Source organism: Rattus norvegicus, chromosome 11 (assembly GCF_036323735.1).
Source record: "Rattus norvegicus strain BN/NHsdMcwi chromosome 11, GRCr8, whole genome shotgun sequence".
Taxonomy (NCBI): Eukaryota; Metazoa; Chordata; class Mammalia; order Rodentia; family Muridae; genus Rattus; species Rattus norvegicus.
The window spans coordinates 85,990,877-86,012,508 of NC_086029.1; the positions used below are offsets into that span (position 1 = coordinate 85,990,877).

At 39.8% G+C, this 21,632-nt stretch overlaps 1 protein-coding gene and 1 pseudogene across 3 annotated transcripts in view; one reads left to right on the top strand and one right to left on the bottom strand.

Annotated features, from left to right (window-relative positions):
* Positions 1-21,632, top strand: part of Fgf12 (fibroblast growth factor 12) — a 567,597-nt gene that overhangs the window by 488,930 nt on the left and 57,035 nt on the right. The gene's annotated exons all lie outside the window — the stretch shown is intronic.
* Positions 442-599, bottom strand: LOC120095792 (U2 spliceosomal RNA; annotated as a pseudogene).

Below are 21,632 nucleotides of genomic sequence, written 5' to 3' on the forward strand. Positions count from 1 at the left end.
GTAGTTACTAATTGAGTGGAAGCAAATTACAATGCCTGATTGAGGTCTTCAGTACTATTCAAGGTAAGATTGTTCTCAACCTTGATTGAAAATCAGGGGGCTGGGGATTTAGCTCAGTGGTAGAGTGCTTACCTAGGAAGCGCAAGGCCCTGGGTTTGGTCCCCAGCTCCGAAAAAAGAACCAAAAAAAAAAAAAAAAGAAAATCAGAATAATTTGAACTGCTTGGTAACTCACTGATTCCTTCAAATTTGTTCCTCTTGTTTGTTTTTAACTTTTTACCCTTTGATCAACAAATTCTACCCACCTTCCCCTTTAGCTTAAGCCCGGTCTCTAGTAGTCATCTTTTTACACTCTACCTCCATGAAATTAAATTTATTAAGAGTTTGTGTATAAAAGAGTTTGTGTTTGTTCCTTTGTGCCTTGAATATTTCTTGTAGCATAATAGCCTCCAAATTGAGTATAGTCAACAATAATGTGTTATACACCTTGACCCTTAAAACAGTAATTTCAAATGCATCATTATAAAAATGATAGGGAAAATTAGGTGATTGATTTTATTATTACTACACTTGATCTTAGCCAAAAGGCCGAGAAGCGATGATTTTATTATTACATTTTAAGTATTTATATATGTATTTTATGTATGTGAGTAGACTGTCACTGTCTTCAGATACTCCAGGAGAGGGCATCACTGGATTCCATTACAGATGGTTGTAGAGCCACCATGTGGTTTCTGGGAATTGAACTCAGGACCTCCGGAAGAGCAGCCAGTGCTCTTTACCCCTGAGCCATCTCTCCAGCTCCTACTTTGCCATTTTTTAAGCATGCATCAAAGCATCACACTACCTGAAGTAAGCGGTTTTGCACAGCTAAAATCCTAGCAATGGTGAAGCTAAGAGCGGTGAATCACGAGTTAGAAACCATTCTAGTCTACAGAATTAGAACTTGTCTCCAAAAATATATTTAACCATATTTAAAAAAACCAAAAACCATAGTTCTTTGAATCCCTTTTCTAGATTTTCTGAAAGAATTCTGAATCTGTAGGTTTTGGGGTACCCCTCATAATTCACATTTTCTAGTACCTTAAAAAGAGACATGGATGGTTTTAGTTATTCTAAATGTAAGTAACTCTTGAATCTGAAATAATGACAGCAGCAGCTGCCAGTGCAGTGCCTGTAGGCTTGGGAAGGCTTTGCAGGATTACACATCTATTGGTCCCTATTACTCTACCCCAGGAAAATGTCCCATGAGGCCTTAAAGGCATAATACCAAAGCTAAAGCCATATATACCAAAATAATTTTGATGGTGTGTTTTAATTTTTGTACACTTCCTTGTTTATCTCATGGCAAGCCAAATGGAAAACCATTTCTCAGAGCTTCTGATGGTTAAGTTACACATAGAGATATTTATGTCATGTTTTTAACATTGCATTGTCCACATAACTACTTCCAAGGCTAAATCTAACTTAGGCGGATAAGAGACAACAGAAAGGGCCAGGACCAGGAGCTGAGGTCTGCATTGTGTCCATCAACCAAGGTGTGCATTTTAATTCTGCAAATGCTCAGCAAATTCTGCAACAGGACTGAACCAGAAGTTGTTATTACACAGATAGGAGGTTCATTCAAACAGTTTTTTTTCTATTTTCTCCCTATACTTAGTTTTAGTCAAAGTTCCTGCCCTCTTTTAAACACCCATAAGCTATATCCTCCAGACGAACCAGCCTCAAAGGAGGCACAAATGGTCATATAAGAGCATTTAAATTCGGTAAATCCAATTTATCTGCATAAATTTACCCCTTTCAAAGTTAACGAATACAACTTGATCTCTCGACTATCAACAATAACCCCTTATTATGCATTATAGATTGCTAATGGAAACAGTGTGAGAAATATTGTTATATTTGGTTTTTCAATGAAAACCAAATGGTGGCTAAGCTGTGAGGGAGCAGCATTTTCTAAACCTCCCTGATCTGGGAAATTTCCTGTGTATGTATTTGTTTACCCAAACCCTGGAAGCCTGACACCTAAGATTTGACTTTCTCTCATACCCATCCAGTTCATGCAGAGTATGAGTTAACTAAAGACACCAGAGTGTGAGATCCAGCTCCCACCAATGGGCTGAGGCACTGTAACCACCCTGTGATCAACTGAAAAACAAGAGACCGAGACCGTCCTTCCCTGGTGCTTGCTAGCCATGTGGGTCTTTGCACACTGTCTTGCATAAGTAAATTGCCTTGCTAAGTTACTTTCATTTTATTTGTGTGCCTTTTTGTGCACTGGGTCTGGGATAGGGTTGGGCGGGGATGGTCTTTTCCAATGGAAATGGGCACAGGAAGATTTTCAAAGAACTAGACACATTATATAATTTAAAATCTATTTCAAGGAAGACATTGTTAAAGTCCTTACATTTGATTCCCCCATTATTTTCATAGACTACTAAGCATTTTTAAGTTGTCCATTTTAAAATGGTTATGAAGGAATTTGTAATAAGGCAAGCCTACAGATACTGTATTGCTCAGAAAGCGTTGTGCGATTTCTGTGTGTATCTTTTCCATGAGAGAGACGATTTGTCAGTGGTAATGCAGACAGCTCCACCCACCTAATCTTCCCCTGCGTGGGATTTCCTTGTCTTGGCTTGATGTAGGTGAAAAGGTTGACAGTTTAAAACAAACATGGAAAGAGTAGGAGAAAAGTAACTCTTGAATTTAGGAATGAGGACAACCATAGCATCAATGCTTATGGGCTTTGGCTCTGGCAGTTTTTACAGGATCACACACTTACTAACTCATTTCGTCCTCAATACAAGCCTATGGGGGTGCCACTGTTAACATCTCTCTTTTTAGGGAAACTAAGGACAAGAGAACTCCAGGGACAGGAGGCCAGCAGAATGGGTGGATGACAAAGTATGCTATGTTAATCTGTTACAGAACACGTTTTTGATCATCGTCCTATTGTCCTGTTAGTGTGTAGCATATGGTACCCACTAAGCCTGTTTGCCTTGGTGCTCCTTCCAGCACATTTTCGGGGGAAGTCCTGACCTGGGACAAGGAGGGAATGAAGAAAAGCAAACACACAGAGAGAAATAGCTGATGTCCGGTTGACTGGGCTCTGACAGAGAAACCGGTGCATCCAGGAAACCCAGCTTGTTCATCACATACAAATCAACCAGGAGGCAGTTACTGCCTACAGATAAACAAAGAGATTGGGTTTTATGGTATACAGCTGGATCGAGGAGACAGCTTTAGCTAATATCTGTGAAGGGAGCAGCCTTCAGGCCACACATTTATAAGCTGAGAACACTATATCAGTGATTGTCTGCATGCATTGCTAATATTCACATACAGACTAGACTGGAAGGCTCGCCATTTCCTTGGGCCCAGCCCATCAAAGGCTTTACCATCTTCCCATGGGTCTGAAGCTGTGGTGTTCTTGACCTGACTAGACCCTTATCTACAGCACACCTTCACACAGGACACTTTCGTTCAGAGCTTCCTTCATACCACACACCCATACAGATAATCCAGTAAAGCAAACACAATGGAAATATCAAATTATCTGCTTCAGCGAATTCATCTTCTTTCTCCCTTTATATTCAATTATTAAGGCATTTATCACCCAGTGCAATAAAGCAAAATTACAGTACAGTGAAGTCATCGGGTTGAAACCAGAGTGTATGTTCTATGTGCTCTGCATTTCCCTAGACCCCAGTTCCCTTCCTTCCAGATGATGGCTTTGAAGATTTCTTTTTAAGCTCAACAACCTTAAGAATTAAATTTGATTTCTAAGATAAAAATGACAAAGGGACAAGATAATGGTCTGGAGATTGTTTTTCCACCCTGACTGCCTAGGAAAAGTTGATTACTTCTTTTACGTGAAATTGTTCACAGAAGGTTCCGATTGTCTGGCATTTTTGAAGGTATTGTGTATTATAGGATATGGAGATATTTTTATTTAAAGGGAAAGCAAAAATTTTAATATGTGGAAACTGTGTGATAAAAAACTTCATTTCATAGAACAACGCGTAATTTCATTTACTTCCCAGGCAAGGGGGCAGGGGTCTTGTCTTACATGTGAAACTAAAAACTTGAGATACAATTTCCATCTTACTGTTGGAGATAATGGGTGCAAAGCAGGGAGGATCATGTGGTGGCCAAGGGCTGACCTTCATGACCAGTGTCATAATGGGATACTGTTCCATTTACAAGAGACCTGGGTTATGAGTAATTTGGGAACGGTTTTCCGTACCTGCAAGGAAATGAAATAGTAAGTCGGAGAAATGTCAATAGAAAAGAAGCACAGATTTTCTGTAGAAACAACAGCAGGGTGATCTGTCAGAGAACGGGATAATATGGTGCCGTGTCTTGATAACAAATATCTAGAAATTACAAAGGAAAAAAAAATACAGTTTTTCAAATTACTGTGGAACTCGAGCTTTCCTTGGATAGCATTGCCAGGTCCACAGGTGCCTTGCACTTAGTAGAAACTCAGAATGTCCATACACTGGATAAATCGCCACCATGGTCAGCATTGTAACTCTGGATAAGGAAGCAGATGCAAACAGGGGCACATTTTCAAGGTGGCCTTAAGATTGCATCATGTGATGCGATGGCTTAAAAAAAATATCTAGGCAGGCTCCATGAGGCTCTTTGGAAACTAGAAAGGGTTTGTGTGACCAAATCATTAACACATACCTTTTTAAATTGAACTTATTTTATGTGACTGTTTGAAGGAACACCGGACACAATCTCTGTGCTCTGAGATGGTCCTGAGACCCTGGAGATCTGCCAGGACTGGAGAGATGGAGAGTCAGCTAGGAAAAACCTCATTGGGCTATGAGTTTTAGGTATCTCTCTCCGCTTTGTAACTGGCTCTGGCACACAGACTTGTAGGTGGAGTAGATTATGATTAGAGGATGAAACTCTGCTATCCATACTTTTGTGGAAATCTATGAATGGAGGCCAAGCAGAGAGAGCAGATAGGTTTAGATAGGCCTTAAGTGGTCCATCCCACAGGGAGTTCTGAAGGACAGATGAGATCTAGAGCCAGTTCTGTTGTGTCATGTTATCAGGCCACTGGACATCCAGAGGGATTAGACATTAGTACTGAAGAGCTCTGATCTTATGGAAGGCAGCTGCCTTAAGGTGACCTATGGGAAGCTTCAACCATGAAGAAATTCTCCTAGTTGTGCTTGTAGCACCTGAGGAGTGATTTCTCCACTCCTGGGGAGGGGTCTGTGTTATAAATGATGGTGCCCAGAAGTGCTGTCATTGTATGAATATGTGTGTGTGTGTGTGTGTGTGTGTATGCTTGTGTGTGTATGTGTGCATGTGACACAGATTCATCACAAATACTCTTTTTTTCCCTCCATCTTTATTAACTTGGGTATTTCTTATTTACATTTCAATTGTTATTTCCTTTCCCGGTTTCCAGGTCAACATCCCCCTAACTCCTTCCCCTCCCCTTCTCTCCCGGTGTTCCCCTCCCCATCCTCCCACAAATACTCTTTACAAAATGAAAACTCCTGAAGTTATTCTTTTGCAGCCATTCACATGCGATCACAGCTGTTCACACTGATCAGTTTTTCCTCCTGTTGATATCTCACGCAGCCTTTAGCCGTTGTCATTGCTGCCAGACGGATGACTTTAGCATGTGTGTGACTGACACCTTACATTAAACTAAATGGAGAGAAACTTGAAGCAATCCCACTAAAATCAGGGTCTAGACAAGGCTGCCCACTCTCTCCCTACTTATTCAATATAGTTCTTGAAGTTCTAGCCAGAGCAATCAGACAACAAAAGGAGATCAAAGGGATACAGATCGGAAAAGAAGAGGTCAAAATATCACTATTTGCAGATGACATGATAGTATATTTAAGTGATCCCAAAAGTTCCACCAGAGAACTACTAAAGCTGATAAACAACTTCAGCAAAGTGGCTGGGTATAAAATTAACTCAAATAAATCAGTTGCCTTCCTCTATACAAAAGAGAAACAAGCCGAGAAAGAAATTAGGGAAACGACACCCTTCATAATAGACCCAAATAATATAAAGTACCTCGGTGTGACTTTAACCAAGCAAGTAAAAGATCTGTACAATAAGAACTTCAAGACACTGAGGAAAGAAATTGAAGAAGACCTCAGAAGATGGAAAGATCTCCCATGCTCATGGATTGGCAGGATTAATATAGTAAAAATGGCCATTTTACCAAAAGCAATCTACAGATTCAATGCAATCCCCATCAAAATACCAATCCAATTCTTCAAAGAGTTAGACAGAACAATTTGCAAATTCATCTGGAATAACAAAAAACCCAGGATAGCTAAAGCTATCCTCAACAATAAAAGGACTTCAGGGGGAATCACTATCCCTGAACTCAAGCAGTATTACAGAGCAATAGTGATAAAAACTGCATGGTATTGGTACAGAGACAGACAGATAGACCAATGGAATAGAATTGAAGACCCAGAAATGAACCCACACACCTATGGTCACTTGATTTTTGACAAAGGAGCCAAAACCATCCAATGGAAAAAAGATAGCATTTTCAGCAAATGGTGCTGGTTCAACTGGAGGGCAACATGTAGAAGAATGCAGATCGATCCATGCTTATCACCCTGTACAAAGCTTAAGTCCAAGTGGATCAAGGACCTCCACATCAAACCAGACACACTCAAACTAATAGAAGAAAAACTAGGGAAACATCTGGAACACATGGGCACTGGAAAAAATTTCCTGAACAAAACACCAATGGCTTATGCTCTAAGATCAAGAATCGACAAATGGGATCTCATAAAACTGCAAAGCTTCTGTAAGGCAAAGGACACTGTGGTTAGGACAAAACGGCAACCAACAGATTGGGAAAAGATCTTTACCAATCCTACAACAGATAGAGGCCTTATATCCAAAATATACAAAGAACTCAAGAAGTTAGACCACAGGGAAACAAATAACCCTATTAAAAAATGGGGTTCAGAGCTAAACAAAGAATTCACAGCTGAGGAATGCTGAATGGCTGAGAAACACCTAAAGAAATGTTCAACATCTTTAGTCATAAGGGAAATGCAAATCAAAACAACCCTGAGATTTCACCTAACACCAGTGAGAATGGCTAAGATCAAAAACTCAGGTGACAGCAGATGCTGGCGAGGATGTGGAGAAAGAGGAACACTCCTCCATTGTTGGTGGGATTGCAGACTGGTAAAACCATTCTGGAAATCAGTCTGGAGGTTCCTCAGAAAATTGGACATTGAACTGCCTGAGGATCCAGCTATACCTCTCTTGGGCATATACCCAAAAGATGCTTCAACATATAAAAGAGACACGTGCTCCACTATGTTCATCGCAGCCTTATTTATAATAGCCAGAAAATGGAAAGAACCCAGATGCCCTTCAACAGAGGAATGGATACAGAAAATGTGGTACATCTACACAATGGAATATTACTCAGCTATCAAAAACAACGAGTTTATGAAATTCGTAGGCAAATGGTTGGAACTGGAAAATATCATCCTGAGTGAGCTAACCCAATCACAGAAAGACATACATGGTATGCACTCATTGATAAGTGGCTATTAGCCCAAATGCTTGAATTACCCTAGTTCCCTAGAACAAACGAAACTCAAGACGGATGATCAAAATGTGAATGCTTCACTCCTTCTTTAAATGAGGAAAAAGAATACCCTTGGCAGGGAAGGGAGAGGCAAAGATTAAAACAGAGACTTAAGGAACACCCATTCAGAGCCTGCCCCACATGTGGCCCATACATATACAGCCACCCAATTAGACAAGATGGATGAAGCAAAGAAGTGCAGACCGACAGGAGCCGGATGTAGATCGCTCCTGAGAGACACAGCCAGAATACAGCAAATACAGAGGCGAATGCCAGCAGCAAACCACTGAACTGAGAATAGGTCCCCTATTGAAGGAATCAGAGAAAGAACTGGAAGAGCTTGAAGGGGCTCGAGACCCCAAAAGTACAACAATGCCAAGCAACCAGAGCTTCCAGGGACTAAGCCACTACCTAAAGACTATACATGGACTGACCCTGGACTCTGACCCCATAGGTAGCAATGAATATCCTAGTAAGAGCACCAGTGGAAGGGTAAGCCCTGGGTCCTGCTAAGACTGAACCCCCAGTGAACTAGTCTATGGGGGGAGGGCGGCAATGGGGGGAGGGTTGGGAGGGGAACACCCATAAGGAAGGGGAGGGGGGAGGGGGATGTTTGCCCGGAAACCGGGAAAGGGAATAACACTCGAAATGTATATAAGAAATACTCAAGTTAATAAAAAAAAAATGTAAAAAAAAAAAAAAATTTAACCACTTGATTACCAAATCTCTTTCATGGTGTTGGTTTCCACACAGATGTAAGCTGCCCACCACAGCCACCAAAACCATGTGGAAACGGGGAGACACAAATGGGTATACAGTGTGTAATGAGAATTTGCTTTCATTAGCAGTCCAGACAAGTGTGGAGTATCTGCTGATACGGACCTAGGCCCCTCATCATGCTCAGTCTTCCTTTGGCAAAATTATGTGACATCCCTAGTACTCAGTGTTTCCCTCTCTATCCTCAGATGAGCATTTCCAAACAAAAGAACCAAAATGCCAGAGTAGCAGATTTGAATTGCTTACTTAAGATCCCACCGTCATCTTCCTTCTTTAGCTTCAGTTCTGGGTTCTCTCATGTATTGAAGATGAAACTTTGGGGAAATGCCTTGCTGTCTCTGACACCTTACTTTTCTTATCTGAAAGGTATCCCCTTGATGTCCTGGGTTGTTTGGAGGAATAGATGAGAGTAGAATAGGAAACCCCAGATGCATGATGCACAGCTGTGTGGATGGTCGCTCCAGCCACAGGCTTGTCTCTGTTGAAAGAGGCTAGTGAAAGCAAGACAGCCAGGCAATGACTCTCAGCTGATTATGAAATAGCACTGACACCTAGGGGCAAAAGGAGCTGTTAAAGGAAGACACCATTCCTCTCCTTGACTTCGATTGATCTTTGCATGGTACTCCCTAGTACTGACCCTTAGGTTCATCCTATGGAGCTTAGCCCATGCTCACTGACGGTCCCATGGTCACCCTTTGCACCCTTCCACAGTGATTCCCAAAGCAAGGCCCTAGATGGAGTGGACTATGAATATGGAGATGTTTAGTCGCATTAAATAGGTGACAGGTTTCGTCTCTGAAGGTCTAGAAGTTTAGTCACACATGTATAGGCCATAATGAGACACAGTCATTGCCATTCTATTCAAATTTGGTAAGTCAATTATTTGGAACACAAATTCTGGAATCAATATATGCAACACTTTTCTTAGATAAGACAGGGAAGCGTGTTAGGAGAGAAAAGGGAGTTAGCAAACAATCCAGTCACTTGACAGTCTTGGGTATGACCTTGGGTAACCTGTCTTATTGAAAACTGTCTAAGGATGAACTACTAGACCAAAATGTTTAGATTAATTTGCAAGTGAAATGTGATTAAAAAATAAGCGAATTTGTAAATTTGAGCTTAATTTATGTTGATGGAAGTTCTTATGGAGGAGGAATTTTGAGCATATATGAAGTATCCTCTTTACAAAGAAACTCCTATGTAATAAGAGACTTGTTTATAATAACTGGGACCCAGGAATAGATAGCTGTTGTCCCTCAGCTTAAGGTTCTGGTTCTTGCTCACTGGGGTAGTTGTTTATGTTAGAAGGATAGAGAGTGACAGCATATAGCCTTTTCTTGCCTAGAAGGGTGACAGTATTCTGGGCGAACCCTTGTATGCAAAGCTTTGACATTCATTAAAGATAGGCATGCCATATTCTGACAGGCTCTGCGGCAGGTGGAACACAGTTGCAGACCTGGGGTGGTTTACAGTTCTTTGATTGACAGATAGCTCTAATAAGCACTTCTATGCTCGGGATAGGACAATTGTTTGTGCGTACTTCCCTTTGTGTGGCATGACATTGATGATAACCGTGTACCCAGCAAAGCTTGGGGGTGGGAGTGGGGAATCTGAGAATTTTAACAGGAATGACCAACCTGCCTTTATGTTTCTGTATAACCTTTCCATTCCTTTGTATTATGATTTTGGAGATAAAATATGAGTGCTGAGATTACCATGCAAAGAGGGAGCACATTGTTTATGACTTTTATGTGACAAATCCTAAAACTGCTTTGAGTCTGGGCAAGACAGAAAGGTTGCTATTAAACACGACCTTTGAGCTTAAGAGTCTCAGGAAGAAACCTTCCTTTTGGCTGTGAGACCCGTTCTGTAAATTATCGGCCTGGTTTGCTGAGATTTCAGGTTGCTGGGAGCAGGAGAGATCACCAGAGGGATACGTTGGGTCACTTTCTGTCTTCAATATAGCAAGTCACTTGCACTTGGACATTCCCCCTACGTTATTTCTCCATAATGGCTTTGTGTGCAATTTTTCCACCATGAATTATTGGTTGGATCTTGATATTTCACAATCCATCTTAGGGTCTTCGGTTTTCACATCTGTAAAATGGACACTGTCAGTCTGTATGTTGAATGCACTTATGTCCTTCTTGACCATATAGCCCTCCTACTTTTTTTTTTATTAACTTGAGTAATTCTTATATACATTTCGAGTGTTATTCCCTTCCCCGGTTTCCGGGCAAACATCCCCCTCCCCCCTCCCCTTCCTTATGGGTGTTCCCCTCCCGACCCTCCCCCCATTGCCGCCCTCCTCCCACCAGTCTAGTTCACTGGGGGTTCAGTCTTAGCAGGACCCAGGGCTTCCCCTTCCACTGGTGCTCTTACTAGGATATTCATTACTACCTATGAGGTCAGAGTTCAGGGTCAGTCCATGTATAGTCTTTAGGTAGTGGCTTAGTCCCTGGAAGCTCTGGTTGCTTGGCATTGTTGTACATATGGGGTCTCGAGCCCCTTCAAGCTCTTCCAGTTCTTTCTCTGATTCCTTCAATAGGGGACCTATTCTCAGTTCAGTGGTTTGCTGCTGGCATTCGCCTCTGTATTTGCTGTATTCTGGCTGTGTCTCTCAGGGGCGATCTACATCCGGCTCCTGTCGGTCTGCACTTCTTTTACTGTCTGTGAAAGAATGACTGTTAATCATGACAACAATACAGCGCCTCACGGCCAAATAAGCAATATGAAGAATGCCCACCTCTGGCAGTCTCAGTATTTAGCAGCAGGTCCTGTTGTGCACATCTGTAAAAAAAATGACAGTGACGCAGCCCAAAGGAGCTGCATCAACAAAACAAGTTCAGCAAAAACAGAAGTTAAATTGCAATCCACGCTGCTCAAGTCGCTCAGTGGGCTGTTTGGAGAAGCACTGTAGGCTATTGAGTGTTTCTGTGTTTAATGTGGCTTCACATTGTAGCAAGACCTAGACTTTTGTGTTTTCTTGCTTCCTCTAGTAGACACGATTATGTAGAGTTTATTCCTTGGAAGAAAAAAAGAAAACTCCTCGTTGTCTCTTTTTTAAAAATTATTTTAAAATTTCCATGCTACTGGTTTTGTATATTGCTTGCAATCGTTTCTTATAGAAAACTGCACGTTAATAACTTTGTTCTCAGTGAGTTTCTACATCCAATAATATGGAAAACAATGGCCTTGTTTCTTTTTTACTTAATAGCAAGTTTACCCTTCCTGTGCCACCTCACACGCACAAAAAGTAAATTACAAGAAAAGCTTTTGAATCACTCCAGACTTCTCCGTTCTTTTACAGTGCTACCCTGGTGTAATCTGTTACAAAAATCTTATAGTTCTATTTTTTTCAGACATCTACATAATCTTACCATTTCCCACAGTTTCACTCCTAGACAAACACCACTTTTCTGAAGTCCTGGAAGAGCTTGCTGTCTTGTCACTTCCGTTCTCACCACTGTCCCTTAGAGCATATTCTTTTTTTTTTTTTTAATTTTTTTTTTATTAACTTGAGTATTTCTTATATACATTTCGAGTGTTATTCCCTTTCCCGGTTTCCGGGCAAACACCCCCCTCCCCCCTCCCCTTCCTTATGGGTGTTCCCCTCCCAACCCTCCCCCCATTGCCGCCCTCCCCCCATAGACTAGTTCACTGTGGGTTCAGTCTTAGCAGGACCCAGGGCTTCTATTCAGCAGCCTGAGTGCCCTATCACTCTGTGTGACCTCAGCTCAGACCCATCCTTCCTACCTTGAGTTCTCTCGGATCTCCACTAGTGGACAAAGACTTCATATTTGGCCTCGCAGGACCTAACCCACTGGTTCAGTGCTAGCCTCATCTCTTGTTCTACCCATTGCTTACTTATCTCTCAGAATCTTGGTCTCCACTGCTATTTAGCCTCAGCTGCCTTAGGGAATGTATGAACCTACTAAATTTCCCCTAACTCTATTCAGGCATCCAGTACCTTATATTTTAAATAGCACTCATCACTTTGAATATAGTACTTATTATATTACTTTGTCCTTCCCGATGGTACCCATTTTGACCAGTAATAAGAAAAGTCTAAAAATATAAGCGCTAACGAAGACATATTTTTCTTACACAAGAGGTTTAAAGGTCCAAGCCTACCATTTTAGCAGCATGGCTTAAGAAGACATCAGGCACCCAGGATAGATCTTCATTCATTCACTCCTTTGTTTTGCTTTTCCACACCTCTGGCTTCAAGATAGATGCTAGTCATCCAGGGGTGATGACGGTGGCCACTGGAAAAAAACAGGGAAGAACAAAGTTTTACCCCTCAATCCAGATATGCTTATTTTCATCAGGAAATGCTCATTTTTGGAAAACGCTACAAAACTTACTTCTTTATACCATGCTTATTCTAGTTTAGTGAGATGAGCACATGTGTCTCTATGGAAAGGAATACTCCCTCTTCTCTATAAAAACAGTTTATTAGCAGACGTCTATAGCAGACATCTAAGAAACTAAGACTGGGTGCTAAAATGCAGGTTTCTTTTCTGCATTCTTCAACAAGGAATTCTCTGCCCTGGTAGGATGTGAGGTGTCTTAGGAAGCCTGAACGTATTAATTATTAGCAACAAGACATTCATTGACAGTAGGTAAGGTGTCGGCCATATGGAATCTGATGAGCCTTAGACCCAGTCTAAAGCTTGCCTCGCCTCCAAAATCCACTATAAAAGATTGGGTTCCAGGAAGGAAACCTCAAAAGCACTTGGAAAGCTGTCCTCAAAGAAGGTTCCCAAACATGTTTATTTGGTTTTAGCACTGAATTTCTACAACATTTATATGCATCTTAGAAATTACCCTGTTGAAATAAAAACAAATCTATTAGCAATACAATTTATGCTCTCTCTCTCTCTCTCTCTCTCTCTCTCTCAATTCAAGTACACGTTTTACTAATCTGTGTAGCCGTACACAAGCAACATTTGTCCAATGAGTAACTTGTGTGATGACAAAGGGAACCAATTAACCTAAGTGCATAAACTTAGAGATAGCGAACTCTCTCTTCAGAGGCCAAGCCTCTGTGTTTCTGTTTCCATCAGCCTGACTATTCCTATTGTCACGAGAGTGCCCAGTTTGTGGTTGAAATTTGGGAAAGCACTCTGTGGGATGGCAAGACATGTTCTCCTTCACTTTTTTTTGTAAATTATATACCAAGGCTTTTATAACTCTAATTTCTGTGCCCATTGATAAATGATAAACTCCAAAAAAAGATTCACTTTATTCCCATGAATATTCCCAATAAGGAGCTTAAAAGTGTATCTTTAAAGTTTTCTCAACTCTTCCCTCCTCCACCAAGTGGCTAATGAGCTGTGCAAGATGCCCAAACGCACTGAGAAACAAGCTATTTAAGGGAGCCCTGGGATCCTCAAAGCAATCCTCTTCTGAAGCGAAGAGTGTTTTGCCGTGAAAGTAATTGCTCTGTAATTTAGCCAGCATTAAATGGGATTTTCCTTTGGTCAGCTTTATAAACTAGTTTGCATTGCACAGTCCACAGTCACCCTGGTCTTAGTGTGTCTAAAATGGTGGCAGGGAGCCCAGGTAGGAGGCTGTTCCTGCACCTAAACCTGTTTCTCTGGACCTGACTGCATCAGCCAGTCCGATGCCAAAATAATGTTTCCTGAAAAACAATTCCACTTGTTTCACTGCCCGCTGAAAACCTCGGCTGGAACCCTGTCTCGGTTTCACATCCTTCGTGGGACCGAAGCCAAGCCCCATAGCGGAGCACTGGCGGTCCTTCGTGTTTTGACCCTGTCTGCTTTACTAGCAGCGTTTCCTGATCATCATCCTACACGCCATATGTTCCAGCAACACTTCGCTTCTCCCCACTCTCCAAATATAGCAAGCACTCCTCTGCATCTGCCTTTAGCCGTGCCTGGATTGCTCTGGGCCCAACACCTTTTGTACCTGCTGCAAGCTTCAGCCCAGACACCACCATTCTAGCTCCCCAGTGCATTCAGCCATCTAACGTCCGTAGTCTGTATCCCCTTAGCATTCTTCTCATATCTGGGAAGGGTCATTATTACATTGTCTTCAGGCTTGTATTTATGAATAGTCATGGGAACCATGACATCGCAATCTCTACATTTTTTTTTTACATTCCATTAATGGACACACGCATGTGCTAAGGAAGGTACTAATCAAGAGCAACTTACTAATACAACAAAGACTTGAACCAATTACTCAGTTATTTTTCTTAGCGTATCTTGCTCTTTCCTTCATAACTGAGGTTAAGCTATCATTAAAAAAATCACAACCACCACCCATAAGACAAGACAGTACAGCAGAAGCTTTCAAGGGGATTCTCTGTGTCAATAAAGTATTTAACTATTCCTTTATTTTCTCCCACGGACTTTGTATCTGAATTCGAATGAGGCAAGTTTCAACAAATGAAGACATAAAGTTAGAAATGGGGTCCTCATCATTCATAGTGCCTTACTGACTCCCACATGTGATCTTGTAGAGCCTTGCTGTGATGTTTCTCTGACATGCCTGCCGTTCTGGGTCCTAGTGCCAATTTCAAGTACTATGCACAAATGTTTTTTTTTTTTTTTTTTTTATCGTTTTGACAAAGTCTACAAAAATCAATTGGCATGTTCTGTTTCAGATTTTTGTGGTATCCGTTGAAAATATTTATTTATGACTATAGTTCCAGACTGCATAGTGTTAAGATTGATCCAGAAGAACAAACAAAGAAATATCCCTGTAATTCAATTGAGTAGTCCCAGCGGTTGTTAAAAACACGTGTGTAATATGTTGGCTTTTAAAGTATTTTCTATGCATTGAGTGTAGTTAGTTAAATCACATTCATGCTTTTCTTTATTCTTTGAGAATACTTTTATAACATTCTTTTCTATGACCCAGCTCTGTCCAGATCATCTACCCTGCCTATCACACAGCTTCCTGGTTTTGCTCTCTCTTAAAGGGATACAGACAACAAAAAGAATAAACGAGTGAAAGAAAGAAGAAAAAGCTGGGATGAATGAATGAATGAATAAAAACAAACACAACAACAAAAAGAAAATCTGATTTGTGTAGGCCAGCTCCTCCTGAGTGTGCACCGCCCTGGACTGTGGTCAATGCACCCCAGTGTTACCCTTTGGAAGAAAACGGATTTCCCTCTCCTGTCAGCTATCAATTGCAATTAGCTTTGTAGGTGGGGATGAGGCTATCCTTAGTGCTGGTATTTCATTTAGTTTGAGATTGTATAGGTCTTATGAATGCTGCCATAGTCTCACTGAGACCACAGATGCATCTTCCCTTGTGTTTAGAAAATGTTCCTTTCTTAAATTATTTACCACCTCTGTCTCTTACAATCTTCTCACCTTCTGTTCCTCATAGATTCCTAAGCCTATAGGGGAAAAGTGTGATAAAGACATCCTATTGAAAGCTGGGCATTCCCAAGTCTCTTAGTCTCTTCATGCTGTCCAGTTGTATAACAAAGTAATTTGTTAATTCTACTGCAAAAAATTTTCTGTGATGAGTGTTAGCAGCATATGGTATCTAGATAAGGTAGTCTCTCCCCTAATATATGGCCACTCTATTTTAATTATTTTTGTATATATTTTAGGAAGCTACTCTAATAGAAGTTTTTATATGACCTTTCTCCCTATTCATATTTATTTTGCAGTTTTTTTAATTATTTACTCTTTGAGATTATAATTCACATAATTTTCCCTTGCTTTTTCTTGCTTTTCCTTTCTCCAAATACTCCTTTATACACTTCATTGCTCTCTTTCAGATTTATAACCTTTTTGAAATTGTTGTTACATTCACATATGAATATACATATACATTCCTAAACACATAAATATCATATCAGTCTGTAATAATGCTATTTATATGTATGTTTCCAGGGTTCATTTATATAACCGGTTGGTAAACTATTTTTATTTTTCTCAGCATTCCTTAGTTACCTATAGTTCTCTGTGTAGGGTTAAGGCCTCATGCTATTTCCTCTGTCTTTTCAAAAGTCACTCAGTGATCATCTAAATGGATTGTTCACAGTTACATTCTTACTTCTTAAAGACGCATGGCATCTAGTGTTCTCCAACCACATGGTCCACTTTAGCATAACCTCTTATCTAATTGGAGTCTCTCACTCTTCCCTTTCAGAGATTTGAACTGTGTCATAGGTTATATAGAATAAAAGAGAAAATGTTGTAAGGTTTTCTTCTTGTCTATCCATTCTGGGCCTGGGATCTTTGATTTCTCGGGTAGGAGAGGAATACCAACAAAGACAGTGACTGTGACTTTTTTTTTTACCTGAAGCATGGAGAGAGTTGGGGAAATGCCCACAACATAACTCTGGATTACCCTGCATCTGTCTGCTGTTAGGGTTTCTTTTGATGTAAACATTTCTATAGAATGCTCAAATATGACTTTCTTGATGTAATGTATAATAGTGTAGCCTGTGTGCTATAAAGAATCATCTTAGAAGAGGAATAAATCTGTCTCTGTTGATGACATGAGTGGGACATTTTACTAATATCTCCTCTGGTAAAACATCCTTTTCTTTTCCCACACAGCCAACTATACCTTCAGTATACAAAGTCATGCGAATAATGGAAGGCTTTTGCATTGGCCTTCTAAAGTCTAGGAAGTAGAATGGAGTGATTATTACTTTTTCTCTCATGTCTACCACTACACAGCCTCCTCCAGGAGTAATTCCTGATGGCAACCTTATTTCTAAGTCTCTGCAAAAAATAGACAGTCCTTTCCACTTTCTCTGTGTCCCATACTGTACCTGGCACAAGTCACAATCCTACAAGAGTTCTGCAATCATCCCTTCTCAAGCTATCCCACAAGAAAAGGAATGCTGGCTTGCCCAATACAGCAAGCAAGCAGTCAGGGAAGATGCTAGTCTACTTGACATTGACTCAAGTTTTATGGTAATTGCTATAAAAACCTTCCTCATTTGACTTTAAAGAATGACATATTCTCAATTCTCCTAATCCAGAAGTATAGAAGGAAACTTAGTATTATTTCTGAGAAGTGTATTCATCAAAAGTATTAGAGTCAATGACCTACCTGTCCTGTCTCTAGTCTTTTTTTCAAGTTAAATTGGAAATGATCCGAGTTGATGATTAGCCCAGCTCTCAGTAATCTCTATGAAAGGCACATGGCTTTGATTCTAGGAAGCTGATTCAGACTGTGGAGCACTTAATGATAAATACTTAAATCTTGGATTTAGCTACAATTTGACCACACAAAAACCTATTTTAAAAATGCATTGCATTTGGAGGATTTCTAAATTAGATTAAATTAGTTATTTTCCTGATGATTACCCTGATTAGACTTCCCAAAGGATTTTATAATTGGGTCATATGTTGTTTCTATTTCTAGAGTTTTTGAAATGATTATACTGCTTTCCATAGTGGCAGCATCAGTTTATATCCCTCCCAATTGTGAACAAGTGTCCTTCTTACCCCGTATCCGTGCCAGCATTTGTTGTCATACATTTTCTTTATGATGGTCATTCTGAATTTGGCTGAGTAGTAATTTCCCATTGCTTTTCCTTTTAATCTCCCTCATGACTAATAATGTTCAATACATTTAAATTATTTTTAGCCATTTATATTTCTTCCTTTGAGAACTCTGTGTTCATACAATCACTCACTTTTTAAAAATTGATTTGTTTTCTTGATGCTTTGCTCTGAGTTCTTTATGTATACTATATATTAATCCTCTGTCAGATATATAGATGAGGATTTTTCCATATCTGTGGGATTTCTCTTTACTTGATTGGCTGTTTACCATGCTGTAAGAAGCTTCATAGATTAAGGAGGTCCATGTCAACTGTGAGCTGTACTTCCTAGGGAAAGGAAGTCGGATTTAGACAGTCTTGATCTATGTGTGTATGTTACAGTCAGATCTCTCCTTCTTCTCATAGAAGTTCAAAGCTTTACATTTAACATTGAGGTCTTTGATAAATTTGGAGTTGATTTCTATAAGAGAGTGAGACGTGAGACACAAGGGTCTCATTTGCTCCATGTATACACGGACATTCAGTTTTCTCAACATCATTTGTTGAGGATGCTTTCTTTACTCCAGCGTTGTTGTTGTTGTTGTTGTTGTTGTTGTTGTTGTTTCTGACATTTTTGTTTAAAATCAAGTGGCTAAAATTATATGGACTTTCAAATGATGAGTCTTTGGACCCTAGAGAAGAACCTACCAATGTTGTTTAGCCAACTTTATATGACATCAAGTTACATTCTAATTATGCATGTTTATATTTATGGACAAATGCTACACTCAGCCTTAATCAGAGAAGCCCCTCTTTTCAGTGAAAGGTGTTTAATACAGGCAGATGACTGCTCGAGGTACTGAAAGTATTTCCAGATTACATATTCATCATAAATGAGACATTTATATTACCCACTCTAAGACTCAGGGATTAATGCCAAAGATCCAAAAAGAGTATAAGACCTGAGTGATACATGAAAGACAGGCTACTGAACGCCATCTTCTAGGTAGGATGCAATCATTTCAATCATGAACTCAAAGTAGTTTTCACTGGACTCCATCAAATCTGCATGATAATGGACCTCTCAACAACTAATCCCAGATGAGGAATGGGCTTCAGAGCACGCGCGCGCGCACACACACACACACACACACACACACACACACAATTGAACTGGAGAGTCACTGACATCAGTTGTATAACCACTGGTAATCCCATCAGGATTCAATGGACAGTTCTAAACCTGCCCATTGCAGCTCAAAATATACACATATATTTGCTGCTCAATACAGCAGGTTCTAGACCTATAAATGTGTGACTACTAAAATGTAATGATTTAGTTCCAAAGTCACAATGGTCCATAGCCATGTGGGATGCACTGCCACTGTGCTAGACAGTGTACAAAGTGGTAGGCTCTGTCATTACAGAGCGTTTTGCAGAACATTGTATTGTGGGTGCTTCTGCTTACTGAGACTCGTATTATATTGTTTATGGGGTTCACTTCCATTTGAGTACTCAGATGTGCCTACTGTGGGGCTATGACAAACTAGATTTATGCCAGACTGACAGACACCTTCACTGATTTCCATCAGCCTTGAGGTAATCTTTGTGTAACCTATTTTGTTTGAAAGTGAGTATTTTTAAGAATCATAAGTAATCCAGTGGACAGATTTACATTTTAATTATGCAATAAAATGATCAAATCAGTTGAATAACATGATTAATTTTTCTTAATTATAGAAAATGCTGGCCATTCTTTAAAAATATGTAATCAGTTATAATTGAGGGGGACTCAGAAGACCCTAGGATGAAAATTACAGTTACAAATGTATCCTATTCCTTATTATAAATCCTTAAGCTATCTCAGAAACATGTTTTCTAAATCACACATGCATGTGCTATTTACAAAAGGCCTGCTACATCCCAAATTACATCTTTGTTGACATTATTCAATAAATCTGTGTGCATGTGAATAAAAATGAAGCTGTACTTCATTAGGCAAATTCACATAAATCTAATTACTTTTATCTAGAGAGCCCTTGTTCAATATGTTAATTAATGTATTATAGGTCAAGGTGAAAAACAGGTCACAGAGCAAGTGGATGTAAAAGTAACAACTTATTAAGAAATACAATGTCTAGTTAATTTTCTCAGCCATTTAGATGAAGGAAAAAGTTTAATTTTACCCCCATACACACACACACACACACACACACACACACACACACACACACACACACACATGCATACACGCATGTGTTCACCCTATCACACACAAGCATATAATATTTTTAAAATAGTAAATCTCTAATAGGTCTAAATGATTGTCTCTGACTTCCTTTTCTCCTAAAATAAACACTTTTTAAAAATAACCAAGTCTGTAAAACGTGTTAACATATTTATTTTTACCATCAATCATTGTATAGGTTACATTTTCATTCCTGGTTTTCTTCATTGATGGAGTACTAAGCATATCAAAGGCAATGATAAAAATAGTAAGGTCTTGAGCACATTTTCAACGTATATCAGTTCTAAGAGGTGGTTGCTTAACTATTTTAGGACATTTCACTTCTAAAATCTTGTCACATGCATTATAAATTCTCAGCAGATGGATATCTGGTGTCTCCAACTTCTTATGATAAGAGGGCAACAGGGACCTCACATAGGCAAAATGACCAGATTGCTTCTACTGCTTCTCTTTTGATATGAGATGAAATATTTTCTTCATTTTTAGATTGCTATTGAAAAAAATCTAGGGGCATTAATGAAAGTAAAACTCTAATGGCTTGAGTTCTGCAGATAGGTCAGTGGTTAGAGCTCATGCTAGGTTAAGTATGAGGACCTGAATATAAATCTCCATAAACCAAATGAAACTGGGTGCAATCTTACATTTTACAGTGCTATCATACATACTGCTAGGTGTAAGACTGGGAAAGAATCTGGAAATACACAGACCAGCAAACCTGGCACCCTTAGTGGCAAAAACAAGCCCCTGTCTCCAGCAGCATGTAAGTTGAGGACACACACCCCAGGTTGTTTTCTCTCTGCCATATACACTGTGTTAGAGATGTTTTGGCCTTGCCACATGAGCACACACGTATGCATGCACGCACATGCACACACACATGCATACACTTACATACAAAACATTCACAGACTCACCATTCACATATATATCATTCCCTCAATACATACATGCAGGTAAAAGATAGTTCACAAATTATCATTTTCCTCAGAGTTGTTGAAAACAAGATGTATGTTTCACTAAAGCAGTACAGTTGCTCACATTATATAGAACAGTTTTATATCATCCAGGCCAACTACAAGTTACACTGAAATCTGTAGCAGTTACATATGGCTTAAGTGTTTGAATGTTTGCTTTCTTGTAGACAAAGCACAGCGCCTTGCAACCTGTGATGAGGACGAAAGTTTTTCTGCCTCTTAGAATATTTATACGTGGGATGTACCTTTGATGTAGTTTCCCTTGTCATCTAAGTGAGATCAATGCAAAGCATTTGATCAAGTGATTCAAATCCAATTAGGCAATGGGCATTGAAGGAGTTTCCATGTGCAGAAGTTATTAAAAAGGGGTCATTCAAAGGATATGTTCTTACTAGTTACCGCTAGATGTATTTATTCTTGGTATGCCACAGAAGAATACTATTCCCCAGAAGTTGTAAATATGTATTACATATCTGGAAATCAATGTGCATGAACATGAAGCTGCTATTAGCAGTCATTAATTACTGCCCTG